The 12648-nt window shown below is 47.9% G+C and overlaps 1 protein-coding gene across 12 annotated transcripts in view; it reads right to left on the reverse strand.

The window, feature by feature from the left end:
- The window catches only part of FAM168A (family with sequence similarity 168 member A), a 179533-nt gene that overhangs the window by 123432 nt on the left and 43453 nt on the right, over positions 1-12648 (reverse strand). For 8 of the 12 annotated variants that reach the window (XM_080559739.1, XM_080559738.1, XM_080559736.1 and 5 more), the window contains one exon: positions 4039-4139. The gene's annotated coding sequence lies outside the window, so the exon portion shown is untranslated. Of the gene's footprint in view, positions 1-1596; positions 1740-4038; positions 4140-4427; positions 4611-12648 lie in introns of those variants that run through there. The other 4 variants (XM_080559742.1, XM_080559748.1, XM_080559740.1 and 1 more) reach the window with 4 other exon arrangements.

Genomic DNA, 12648 nt, shown 5'->3' on the forward strand with positions numbered 1-12648 from the left:
TATTTGGGTACGTACTGGAGGGGGGTTTCCCTGTCCTTTGCCGACACAAACAGCATTGCAACGTTGTCCAGAAAGGAACAAAAGTCTTTTCAGGAAGTGAAAATTCCCATGAAGCAAGGATGGGCAAAGTAACCACAGGTCCCAGAGCCTCCCACACCTTTATTTGCAACTGCCATGGGAGAGAGAAGAAAGGGAACCCCAAATCCAGCACCTTCAGGACCTAGCTGCGGTACATTTAGGAGAGCCTTGCTACTGCACAACTCCCAGGGAGCACGGGACGATGAAGGAGACGAAGCTCAAGAGAAAGAAGGGTACCTACATCCTCCACCACCTACCAAGAGCATCCAACTCTCCTGTTTCATCCATTGATGGTTGGACCAGATGCAGCTGCTCCTGCTCCCTGCAAGCATCCTAGCCAGGTGCCCAAGCACATCTCACGCTCACCACGGGGTCAGTTACGTGGCGTGGTGGGACACGTCGCTCCTCTGAGCTGCCCTCGCCACCAAAGCAGAGTCCCCCAGGACAGAAAGGTGCCACGTCCCTCTGAGCCACCACGTCCCTCCGAGCCACCGCGTCCCTCTGAGCCTTCCCTCTCAGGAAGGTACATCTGGAACACCTCCTCAGTACAAGCTCCGGAGCACCAGGCGACATTCCTGAGCACCAGTTTATGCTCCAGCTATGTGCACGGCACTACGGCGTAGGTACCAACGCGCTCCTGCCTATGTTTCCCAAGCCACACAGATGAGTGGCGTGCTCCTAGCTCAGGCACTTCGATGGGCAGCGTGTCACGGAGCACGCAGGAACACAGTAAAATCCCCGCAACGGGTGTAGAATAGATAAAAGCTGTCTTTTAGAACAGTGTTCCAACTTAACGGTGGTCCAACATGACCCATTTCCTCCCAAGACATCACCCAGAGGAAAGAAGGGAACACGAATCGCTGTCCTCAGTGTTAGAACCACAGAATCACAGAGTTGTAGGGGTTGGAAGGGACCTCAGGAGATCATCGGGTCCAACCCCCCTGCCAAAGCAGGTTCCCTAGAGCAGGGTGCCCAGGTAGGCGTCCAGACGGGCCTTGAATATCTCCAGAGAAGGAGACCCCGCAACCTCCCTGGGCAGCCTGTCCCAGTGCTCCGTCACCCTCACCGGGAAGAAGTTCTTTCGCAGGTTGGTGCGGAACTTCCTGGGCTCCATTATGTGGCCATTGCCCCTTGTCCTGTCCCCACAGAGCACTGAAAGAGGTTGGCCATGTCCCTCTGTCTCCCACACTTCAGGTATTTGTAAACATTGCTAAGATCCCCTCTCAGTCTTCTCTTCTCCAGGCTGAACAGACCCAGGTCTCTGCCTCTCCTCACAGGGGAGATGCTCCAGGCCCCGTATCATCTTTGTGGCCCTCCGCTGGACTCTTTCCAGGAGATCCCTGTCTTCTTTGTACCAGAATGTTAGCTCGGCCATGAGCAAGGGACAGGGATCTCGCTTCCCTCCTCCAACAATTATCAGGTGTCCCATGGGATCCCCCTGCCCTACACAGCCTGGCTCTACAGAAACCGTCTGCCATATCGCACGTACTCCCAAGAGGACAAGGGGACCCCACAGACCTGGCACAAGTGGTCCCAAGACTCAAGACCAGAAATGTTCCAGATGAGGTCTGAGATTTTGAGGTGAAGTAAGCAAATCCAGGAAGCCCAAGTGCACCTAGCCACACGCCAAATTCCATTCAGGCACGCTGCATAACAACAGCCTAATGTAAAAAAAAAAAAAAAAAAAAACCTTTTACACCAAACCAGGCTATTGCACAGATAAGTGAAGCATTGTTAGGTACACACAGACTTTCCACATTACGGTTAACTATTTATTTGCTGGTATTCCCCTTAGGATTTGGCAGGGGAAGGGGACGAGGGGTTATTTCCCGAGCAGGAAATAACCTCACCTAAGTAAACCAAGTTAAGAGGTCAGGCGCACACACACCAAGAGTTTGACTGAATTTCTTCCGTCTTTTGATTTCTGAGCACTTTTTACCGTCCTGAATCTAAAGGGTGGAGGCTCAGCCCAAGATTGAGACACCCAGAAGTGAATCTCTGAAGCAACTGGTGGAGACGCTCGGGCAGGGCAATTCCCCACCGGGCTGGAGGAGGCAGCTGGTGGCTCGCCAGCCGGATTTCCCCAGGCTCCATCAATTTCTCTCCCAGGACATTCACTGAGCCCACCGGGAGCTCAGACACCCAGCGCACACAAAGCTGAAGATTAGGCTTCTTAATCTGGAGCTGAATCGGACAGAGCCACGGGACCAGAAGCTCTGTTTCTCATACGAAGCCAACACTTAGCTTACTCTCATTTTGAAAAACATCTCGTCTTCCTCTTCTTCCATCAATGCCACTGTCACTTTTCTAATCTCTCAGCAATACAGCCCCCACCCCTACCTCCTCCCTACCTTCCAGTCCTCCTGCAGCCCTGCAGTTCCCTTTCCTTGGCCCTGCAGAAGCAGCACAGCCCCATCTGTGTCTCCTACTATTTTGTTAAGGGGCAGTGGGCAGGAAAAGGGGTCGGGAGCAGCATCAAGGCCCCCTTTTTCCCCACCTTTATCCTTTTTTCCAGCTTGATATTCAACAGAAAGGGGCCCATCGTTGTTGCTGCTAGAGGACTGCCAAAAGCAAAGTTTTTTCTGAAATGTTTGGCACTTTCTGTCCCATCCCACCTGAGACGTGGAGTTGATGAGGGTGGGAAGAGGAAGAGCCAACGGTCTGGTTTTGTCCATACCCCAAAAGCAGGCATCTAAATAGGGCAGGCTTTTCCCCAGGATGGGCTGGGGCACTTTTGCAGGCTAAAATATTTGGAAGATAAGGACGACAGCACGCGTGAGTGCTTGACGCATGCGTAACGCAGCGGATCCGAGAGCGGGGAGCATCCATCAGCACCGCTGTCGTCTGCCCGCAGCTGGTTTTCGGCAAATCTGCCTTGAGTGGGAGCAGAACACTCAGCGGGTAGCCTGGCAGTTCATGTTACTAAGCAATCAGCAAAAACATGGAAAAGGGGGGGAAAAAAGATGTCAACCCTGTGGTTTTTGTACTTGTGCAGGAGAACAGCTGGATTGGGTCAGGCCAACACTTCGGCTACCCCAGCACCTTCCGTGCAGCAACAACAGAAATGAGAATACCTCGGGGAAAATGCAAGCACGGGGCAGCCGTACCGTGACACTTGCCCAGCACATTTTCCAGCCTGTAACATTGTGCAGCTCAGGGATTTCCTGAAGTGGTGTGCTCATATTTAATAGCTAACTATATATCATGTCATACCTCTATTATAACGCATCTTCTTATATGTAAATGCCTACAGGACCGGACCAGTTCATAATGCTAGACATCACATAAAAAAGAAGTAGTTAAGATGGAACCTGCCCCAAACAGTTTACAGACAGCGTGACACTACAAAGTGTCTATTTTTAAAACTATTTCTACCTTTCTTTTATGAAAGGCTGCAATATAAGCTATTAGGAAACTGCCTGCAGGCAAATGATGGAAATTTATACCAGGAATCACCCCTTTTGCCAACCCAGTAGCAAACACAAGCAGGATCTTTTGCCTTCTTTCTAATACAAAACAAAAATTAATTATTTACTAAGATGATATTAAGACTAAGAAACGCTAAAAAAAGCAACCCTCTCAATTCTTTACAGGAGCAGCATGTACCTACTGTGCATTCTGTTCCAGCCTGCTGATTACCTTGGACTTATTAACTTTATAAATCAACACAATAAAATACACTAAGCATACTGGAGTTCCAGTTTATGCATTTCTTGACCCAGAAATCACATAATTTGTTTAAAATCTAATGCAATCCTGTACAGAAGTTCATTTAATATAGGCAAGGGTCCGAGCCACAACAAACACCAACACTTTTTCACCAGTCTGCACTTGCTGTTGCGGTTACCCTTCCCCATCCCCTATTCCCCCAAATCTTTTTGGTCTGGGAGCTGTTTGGAGGATATCTAAACCAAAACACGACCGTTCAAGGGCACCAGACGAACACGAATCGATCGATACCTCTCGTGGACGAACTTCCTTCGGATGGAGACAATCCCGACGGTGATCTGCCTAGGGCTGCGGGGCAGTGGGAGTCTTCACAGCATTCCACGAGTCCTCAGCTGCAAGAGAGAGAGAGGAGAGGGGTAAGGCTCCGCCAGCAAAGCCACCGGACAGAAAGCACGGATGCAGAGCTGCAGGATACGAGGAGGAAGAGGACAGAGCCCCTAAAAGCTCAAAGGACAGATTTTCCAGTGCTACAGGTACAGGACGAAACGCGGCACATTTTCAACATTTGCATCTTCCACCAAAGCAAGGCTCGGCACCTTCCCGCAGGGACACGCTACAGCTCCAGGATTTGGGGCAGAAAACTTGCACAAAGGCTCCATCGCCTTCACGCCCTTCCTTACCTGACATCCTGCTGCAGATTTGCATAGAAACTAGAAACAAAACAGCATCAGGAGCAGATAAAATCACAACCAGGGTCTCCTCAGCTTTCAAAATGGAGGAAAGAAGGGAATCTGATCTTTTATTTAATTACCCGCCAGCCAGCTATCTGTCAGGATTTTAGACTAAACAGGTTTTGGCCAAACAAAGTTTTACACGGCTCTCCAACACCCTCCCGCCTCAGCTGACACGGAAACTCGGAGAACTGAAAATGAAACAGCTCAAAACACAGCGCAGAAAAGGCTCACGAGCAGCTCCACATGCTTTCTGCATTATGCAGAGGAACAGAAAACCTACTGTTTGCAACCCAGGACCCGTGTGCCTTGCACGGGTTGTTTATTTTAATCACCCCAGGACCGAGAGGTTTCCATTAAATCCTTCTGCATTATCACTAACCACCCTTCCAGCGTTAGCTTCCATTCACTCTAAAAACAGTCTCAGGGAGAAAACGGGCACAGAATATCGATATCAGTTCCAGTAAAATGTTTACTGCGGTCCCTGGGATCAGCTGCTAGAGGAAAAAACCACCACGCCATCCGAGATGGCACCGAGGAACCAAGTCAAAAAGCTGGGGCTCCCACACCCGGATCATCCCAACGCGGTTGGTACCACGCTGGTGGGATCCATCTGCTGCGCGGGCGCTTTCCTGCTGTATTTTCACCTTATAACGAGCACATTCGTTGCTTGGAAGTTCATCGTGGTTTTAGGGTTTCTGATTTGCCTGTCTGGCCTCCCAGTTCAATGGGTACCAGCCCTAAAATACATCAGCAAGCAGTCTCCAGGAGGGAGAGGAAAGGGAGAAGTGAATTCCAGCAGAAACGGCGACTTGACAAGTCTCATCACATCAAGCTCTGCAGTGGCAAATTAGTCTCTCTTTGAGCACATTTTGTTCTCAAAGTAGCCTCAGTGCTTCAGGAGGTACCAAATATAACACAGCCCCATTAACTTCCTTCCAGGAATACACACAGTCATTTATCAAGAAGACGTGGGCTGCAGTTTCAGTTCCAAAACTCCAGTAACATTCTGTAAAATTAAACAAATGACTCCTTTTGTGGCAAGAAAGAAAAAAAAAACAAAAAAACAATCTGGGTCCTAGCAAGCAGGGAGCGAGCCACCCCCGAAGCCTGCAGTTCCTCCTCCATCCTCGAGCCATTTTCTGAAAAGCTCCCTGCAAGCTTCGCACCAGCTACGGGGTCAGCGGGCCCTCTTCCCACCAATTTTACACCTTGAACCTAGGGGTGCTCAAGGAAAGGTTGGACGTGGTGCCTGGGGACATGGTTTGGTGGGTGACAGTGGTGGTAGGGGGATGGTTGGACCCAATGATCTTGGAGGGCTTTTCCAACCTTAATGATTCTGGGATTCTACGACTGCACACCTTGGTTGGGTTTCCACCAGCCCCGCTCTGCAACTTGGTAAAGTCCTTCCGACTCAGCAGAGTCACCCTTTTTGGTGTTGGGTTTGGGGTTTTTTTGGTTCTTTTTCCTTTAGTCCTTTTCTGCGTTTTCTTGACCAGCAGTCAGAACGACGAGGCTCGTAATAACTTCACGCTGCTGCTGCTGAGAGCAGCTGATGAGCCGCGGGGAGATGGGGGCCGTCCGCCTGCCTACGCGCACAAAATATCACTGCCCTCTCGGCTTTCAAAGAGCACTCACAAACGGTGGGAGTTTAAGATAAATGGTTCAGACGAGTACTGATAAAAATCCAGTTTCATGTGGATCTCTCTCTTAACTTCAGTGAGAAGGCGCAAGGCAGAAATGCAAGCACATAAATGTAATTACGGCTGCGGCAAGCTCCTCGCTGTACTCTCCTGCTCCATCTCGTGCCCGCATCTCCTCCCCTTCCGGCTGGAGTCCTGGGCTGCCACGTTCCCTAAGCACAGCGGCTGCCACACGTGGACAATTTAAGTGGATTTGCAGAGAAACACAGCCAGTCCCAATCCAGGCCTTCACGTAGAAGCACAAAGACGTTTATTTATTAGAGAACTGGACAAAAAAAAATATATATATAAAAAAATATATTCTAACAAGGGAAAATACAACACGTGAAGAGCCAAGGGTAGATGTGAAAATGGGAACACCGCATTTTTAATTACCAATCTATGTTGGGCAACGTGTTAAAAGTCTCTCGGCATACACCTGAAGTATCTATGTGCCTCTCCCCGAGGAGCTTTCATCCAAGCCATCCCATAAAGATCAGTTATCCCGCACACAAATACTAGCCTATAATTACTAGTGTTTCCTTGGCGAAGAGCATTAGGGCAGGAGAAGGAGGCTCTTCTCCCCAGTGTTAATATTCTTCTTTTCCTGGGTGTTGGCAAGTCTAACCCAGGCTCATTGTTCAGCCCGTTAAAAGAACTGGGAAGGAAGAGGGATCGAGAAGCAAAGGCTTCAAGAAGTCTGAATCCGTGTCCCTCTCTAGAGGCACAGCACCAGCTTCCCGGCTGGTGGGTGAACAGCATCACCAGCGGGAGGACTGCCCGACAAAGCTGCACGTGGAAATAAAATTTTCCTGAAACACGACGTGGAAAGAAGAAAAGGCAAAATATCCCGAGCTAGAAAATGCTTTCACGCTTGCCGAATTCTTGTTGTTTTAAAACTGCCACCTGCATGCCAAAGCATCTGAAGGGATGCTGGGACCATCCTCCCGCACCCCCGCGCCAGGCACGGAGCGAACCTGGGGATGTGCAGCCCCCAGGATGGGGGGCGAGACCAAGGCTTAAAGCTTTCCGAAGGTGTGTTTGGTGCTGGTGAGGGCTTTTGTCTTGTTCTGGCTTCTGCAGACACAGGATGTTGCTAACCTTCTCTCTTCAGCTGGTCCACACGGATTTTCCCTTCCTTTGCTGTATACCAGACTTCTGCACGTGGAAAGCCCTCGGTTTAGGGTCAAGACTCTTCCAGCTCCTGCCTACGGCTCTCAGCTTCCTCCCAACCCTTCTCAAGCCTTCTCTGTAGAGCCAAAGTTGCTCCAACCTGCCGAATAAATTCGTTAGCCCAAGCAGAATACATTTTGCGCAAGTTTCCCATTAACTTCTAATTTCCTAATTATCAGATTACTTGCTCTCGCTTTTAAAGCAAATTACCTCTATCGAGTTGAGCAAAGAAACCTAACAAAGGATTCCTGCAGCTCACTCCCTAAGTCCTCCCTTCCCTCCCATTTTCTCCTTGGTGTGAAAAAGTTCAAATCCTTTAACGTTTCCTCAGGAGATTACTGCAGCTACCGAGTAAGAAAACTTGCTACCTAATATCTTCATCAACTACAAGGGGTGTTTCAAGCAGGGAAAGAATATTTTTCATTTTGTCCCCATCCTCCCCTCCTATGACCTCCTGCTCCAGTGGCAGGAGCTGGGTACATGGATTATAAAATAGATTACGAATTAATTAGAACGTATTGATTAAAAAACTCGCCTTGGGAGACTGCAGATCGCTACGATAAACTTGTGTTAGCGTGACTCATTTAAAAATACACTCCACAACTTATCAAGTGAAGATAAAAACATTCACTAAGTGTCTGACATGCTGGAAGGTAAAAAAAAAAAAAAATACAGCCGAGGAAATGACTTTATTCAGTCGGACAGCACTGCACAGCTTCCCTCACGAGCCAATTTTCTGTCTCAAAGACCGTCCTGAGACCCCGAAATGCACGGCCATCCATCAGGACACTCACCAAGGCTGGGATTTTGGAAGGAACGGAAAAACATTAGGAGCTAAAAATCCAGCTGGGCGAGGTCTAACGATGCTCGAGCAGAGCCAGGCACCTAAACACGTACCTTAACCAAATCCTTTTCCATAATGCCTTGAGTTTAACCCTCTGAGTATCCACTGAAAAGGAACTTCATGGCTCCAACAAATAATATTTATTGGACGTTACTGGATGGACGTGCCATCCCTTTCCTATACCTGCACCCCATTTTGTCCCGGAGCATCACCACCCTTCTGCTCCGCTCCGATGCCGAGCTCGCAGAGCCTCCCGCGCCCCCCTGCGTCCTCACCTCAACCACATTCCTAATCCCAGGCAGGAAAAATTCCCCAAAGACCACAGAAGTAGGTGCTGGCAGTTGCCTACCTCCTGCTTTCATCCCTTTGTCAAAAACAGTTCTTGAAGTACTGAAACCAAGGCACTCCGGGTTTGTCATTCTCTCCTGTGCAATTTCTATATTCTAAGGTATTCAGAGGTTTCTAAGTCACGGACAACTTTGTAGTGAAAGAAAAAAGTTAATTAGCTAAGACCGTTAATTGGAACAATTTATGGCACCGCTGACAACACTGAGCCGTCAAATGAAAACAGAAAAAGATGTAGTGTGAAAAAGCTATACGCAGCAACCGTCTTAAAAACTAAAAATAAAATGTACGGCTATAGCAGCCTCGGTTTGACCTTTATCTCTATTAGAAAAACACAAAATCCAAGGAAAACATTCTAATGCGAGCCTCCGTGGCATTAAGGGAGGGGGATTAAGGAGAACATGACAGGCAATCTATTCGGACATCAGGCCGAGCATTGACAGGGCTCCGACCTCTTCGGATGCACAGCTGAGAGCTAATTCACGAAACCTTTGCTCCAACAGCGAGCAACCACAGACTGCGACTTAAAGGTGTTAGTACCGGGTGCGGCGTCAAGCTGGGAGCGAGGAAATACCACACAGAGGATACCGGAGCCATTCGCCACGGCGTTTTGTGTATTCGGTATCCAAATTCAGGAATAAAGGGGCGAAATGTTAATGAATGCGCACAGGTTATCCAGAGCGGAGCAGAGATCAGGTCTTCTCCGGACACGTCAAAAAAATAATAATAAATAAATAAATAAATAAATAAGTAAAAATTCCCTGAGAAACTGGTGGTACTGGCAAAAATATATATATAAAATAAATAAATCAAAATTAAAGAAAATCCCTGAGAAACTGGTGGTACTGGCAAAAAAAAAATATGTATATATATATCTATATATAAAATGAAATCCACCTGGACGAATCGGAAGCCAAAAACATCCGTGGCACTACCTAGCAGGAAACCAAGGCACGGAAAGAAATAATTTGGGAACACAGAGCACATCGCAGGAAACCTCCGAGGGGCCTTTCTCGTTTCCTCCCCCAGAAGCTGCCTGCCGTCCTGGTGCCATCGCAACCGTTACGGGGCCACGCAGCAAACCAGATGAGCGAACTGATCTGGGTTAAAAATAACCTTTTTTTTTGCTGTTCCCTGACCCGCTTCGCCAGATGGCCCCTCCGGCAGCTGCCGCAGCCCCGGCGAGGTAGCGCGGCGATGGGAAGAGGCAGCCGAGGAGGAGCACAGCTCCTTGAGCCAGTGCTGAGCTAAGGAAAGCATTTCGGTGGGGTCCGATGGAAGAAATGGGAAGCAATTCAAGCAGGACTGCTTGCAGAGCACGCCTGTGATGCCCCACACCTCCGTGCACGCTCTCCCTCCCAGGGCACGCGATGGCCTTCCACCATCACAGGTATTACACACCACGAAAACAAACCTTGTGTTGTTTTCTGTTCGTTTGCTTATTTTCCTGTGTGGTTTTTTTTGTTGCTGTTGTTGGTTTGGTTTTTTTGTTTGTTTTTTTTGTGGTTTTGTGTTTTTTACCTACAGGGTATCAGGGTGAAACCGAGAGGTAAGAAAAGAGCAGAAGCCGTTAAAAGCGGCCGAGTTGGGCAGCATCCATCCTTCGGGATCGTCCTGTCATCCCAGCCTGCAGGAAATACAGGCGATAAATATCAGCGTTCGCTGCTGAGTATCGCCCCACCGCACCTCCCTCTGACATCGCTTCTGCTGCACTGTTACATTTACTTTCTTACGAAGTTTAAGGCAGAGCAGGATTAGGAAACGAAGCAAATCACGTCCCCGTTTTCACCGTTCTGCCACTTACTGATAAAAAAAAAAAAAAGCCTAAACCACCGGCAAACTGGAGCGGTTGCTTTTAGAGCCAAAGACTGGTAAAAGGACAGCTGCTGGTGAAACCCCAGCGATGTTCTGCCTGCGCTGCTCCTGCTGCTGTTCGGCTCAGGAAAGGATCCCCTGGGTGCAGGACCTGGGATCCCGCACGACAACAGCACGGGCGGGTTCGAGAAATCGAAGGCGGCCATTCCAACCTGGATTCACATCGCCGGGTGAAGACAACTTCAATAAACAAAGCGAGATCGGTTTTGCATTTATATTTAAACCTACCTAAAAAAAAAAAAGACTATTTCTTATAAGGCCAGTCTTTCAAAGGTGCCGGTTTGCAAAGAAATGTTACTACGTCTGCTGCATTTTTTAATCCAGAAAGATACCCACTGGAGACAAATACATTTATTCACACACTTAATTTTCACTTTTTTAATGCTATTTGCTATTCTAAGCATATGTTCTACTCTAGTTTATTAATCTACTTTCAGTTTATACAGTCCATCTTTGAAGAAAGTTTCTTCTTGTATTTCAAAAACTCTATCACAGTAACCAGGCTCGATACACTGCCTTGCAGTAGGGTTCAAACACATATTTAAATTATCCTGTTTATTTAATTGGTATTAAAGCAGTAAATGGTGAAATAAAGAGCTCGTTTCTTATTTGCACAATCCTCCAGGATCTCTAAGGTCAGATTTCATCCTCTCAACACATTAAACATTAAGTGTTTACCATCTTTTAAAAGATGCAGCTTTGAAAGTGGAAAACTGTCATCTGGAGATAGCAACTCTCTAAATATTGAGACCATTGCCAAAAGTCTATGAAAAACTGGAGGCCCTAACATTAAACGTTACCTTTGCTTTACCCTTGAAAAATGCAATAATTCCATCCAAGCCACTTCGACATCCTTACAGCTGTTGTCCCTCTAAAAACCGATGCATTAAAAAACAACAACAATGAAGGTGCTGAGATCTTAAAGGTCTGTGTACAACTGGACAGCTGCTAAATAAAATGTAGTATGGACAAAAGTCCACCTGCATTTGAATGACCTTCAGTGGCAGTCTCACACGAAATACGTTGCAAGAAACCACTTGTCATGGATTCCCACAACAAGAATAACTGGGCAAGAAAACCAAGAGAGACAACCCTAGCTGTAATTCCAACCAGACGGCAAAAAGAGGTTTCAGCCTCAAGTCCTCCAGCCTTGAGGAGGGAGGATGGGCAACGCCAGGGCTCAGCAGCAAGGTGTTTCAGCTGTCATCCCACCTATCAGCATCGCATCTTTCATCCACCTTTTCTTCCTCAGCCAACTCTTCATGTCCCAGGTGGCTTCAGAGCCACCCAGCACAGATCCAACCCTACAGGACGCTGCACCTGGTACAAAGCGCAGTGGACGGAAGAAATACCTACCCCCAGCACCACCTCGGAGCTTGCAGCTACTCTCCCTAGCCCGACACGTTCTTACATCAGGGTGTGCAAACAAAAGCATGAACAGCATTGCTTCTGTGCAGCCTTTCCCTCTGAATGAAGTCTCCCGTGTGCCCACAGATGAAAGGAAAGACAAAGGAAGCCCTTCTGTTGATTTTTTTGGCCAAAGCTTTAGGCTTAGTTTTCACTTACTGCCACCTCCAGCTTGCTGTTGTGGCCCTCTTGAGAGCAGGGAAGCAATACAGCCACACTCAGCAACCTGCCATTAAATTCAGCATCCACAGCCCGTGGTGGGCTAACACCCACCATGGTTAACATCAGAGAACATCCCGAGCTGGAGGGGACCCACAAGGATCATCAAGTCCAACCCCTGAAACTGTAAAGCTTCATGAAGTCTTTCTGAGAAGATACACTTTTCTTATGCCACAAATTTACAACAAGAAGGTGTCCATAAAACTTACTATCAGGTTTGGGTTCTAGAGCCTGGCTTTCATTGACTGTCCCTTAACACGCCCTAAGGGTGCTGGATGAAGTCCCCCAGCGGTCTCCTGGGGACAGACAGACATTTCCAGCAACAAAAGACGTGCTTTGCAAAAAGAAGACATTTATTTGTCAAGTGGAACACTCTGTTTAGGGACAGAGATGAAACAATTGACGCAGGTCTCACTGGTGGTTTTATCCACCCTTTGTCCTGTCCTGTAAAGCCACCTAACGGCTTCTAAGTCAAACTCCACAACAGAATTACCCGTTAAAAGTAGACCTTGATCTCTTCTTGATGTTCTGCTAATACAACCACATAAAGCAGAGATGTGTGATCTTTTCTCAGCTGTCCTGACAGCAAAATCAATTTGCAGATTGTCGTATTGACAAAGAAACT

The sequence above is a fragment of the Anser brachyrhynchus genome, assembly GCF_964034855.1.
Source record: "Anser brachyrhynchus genome assembly, chromosome: 1".
Classification (NCBI taxonomy): Eukaryota; Metazoa; Chordata; class Aves; order Anseriformes; family Anatidae; genus Anser; species Anser brachyrhynchus.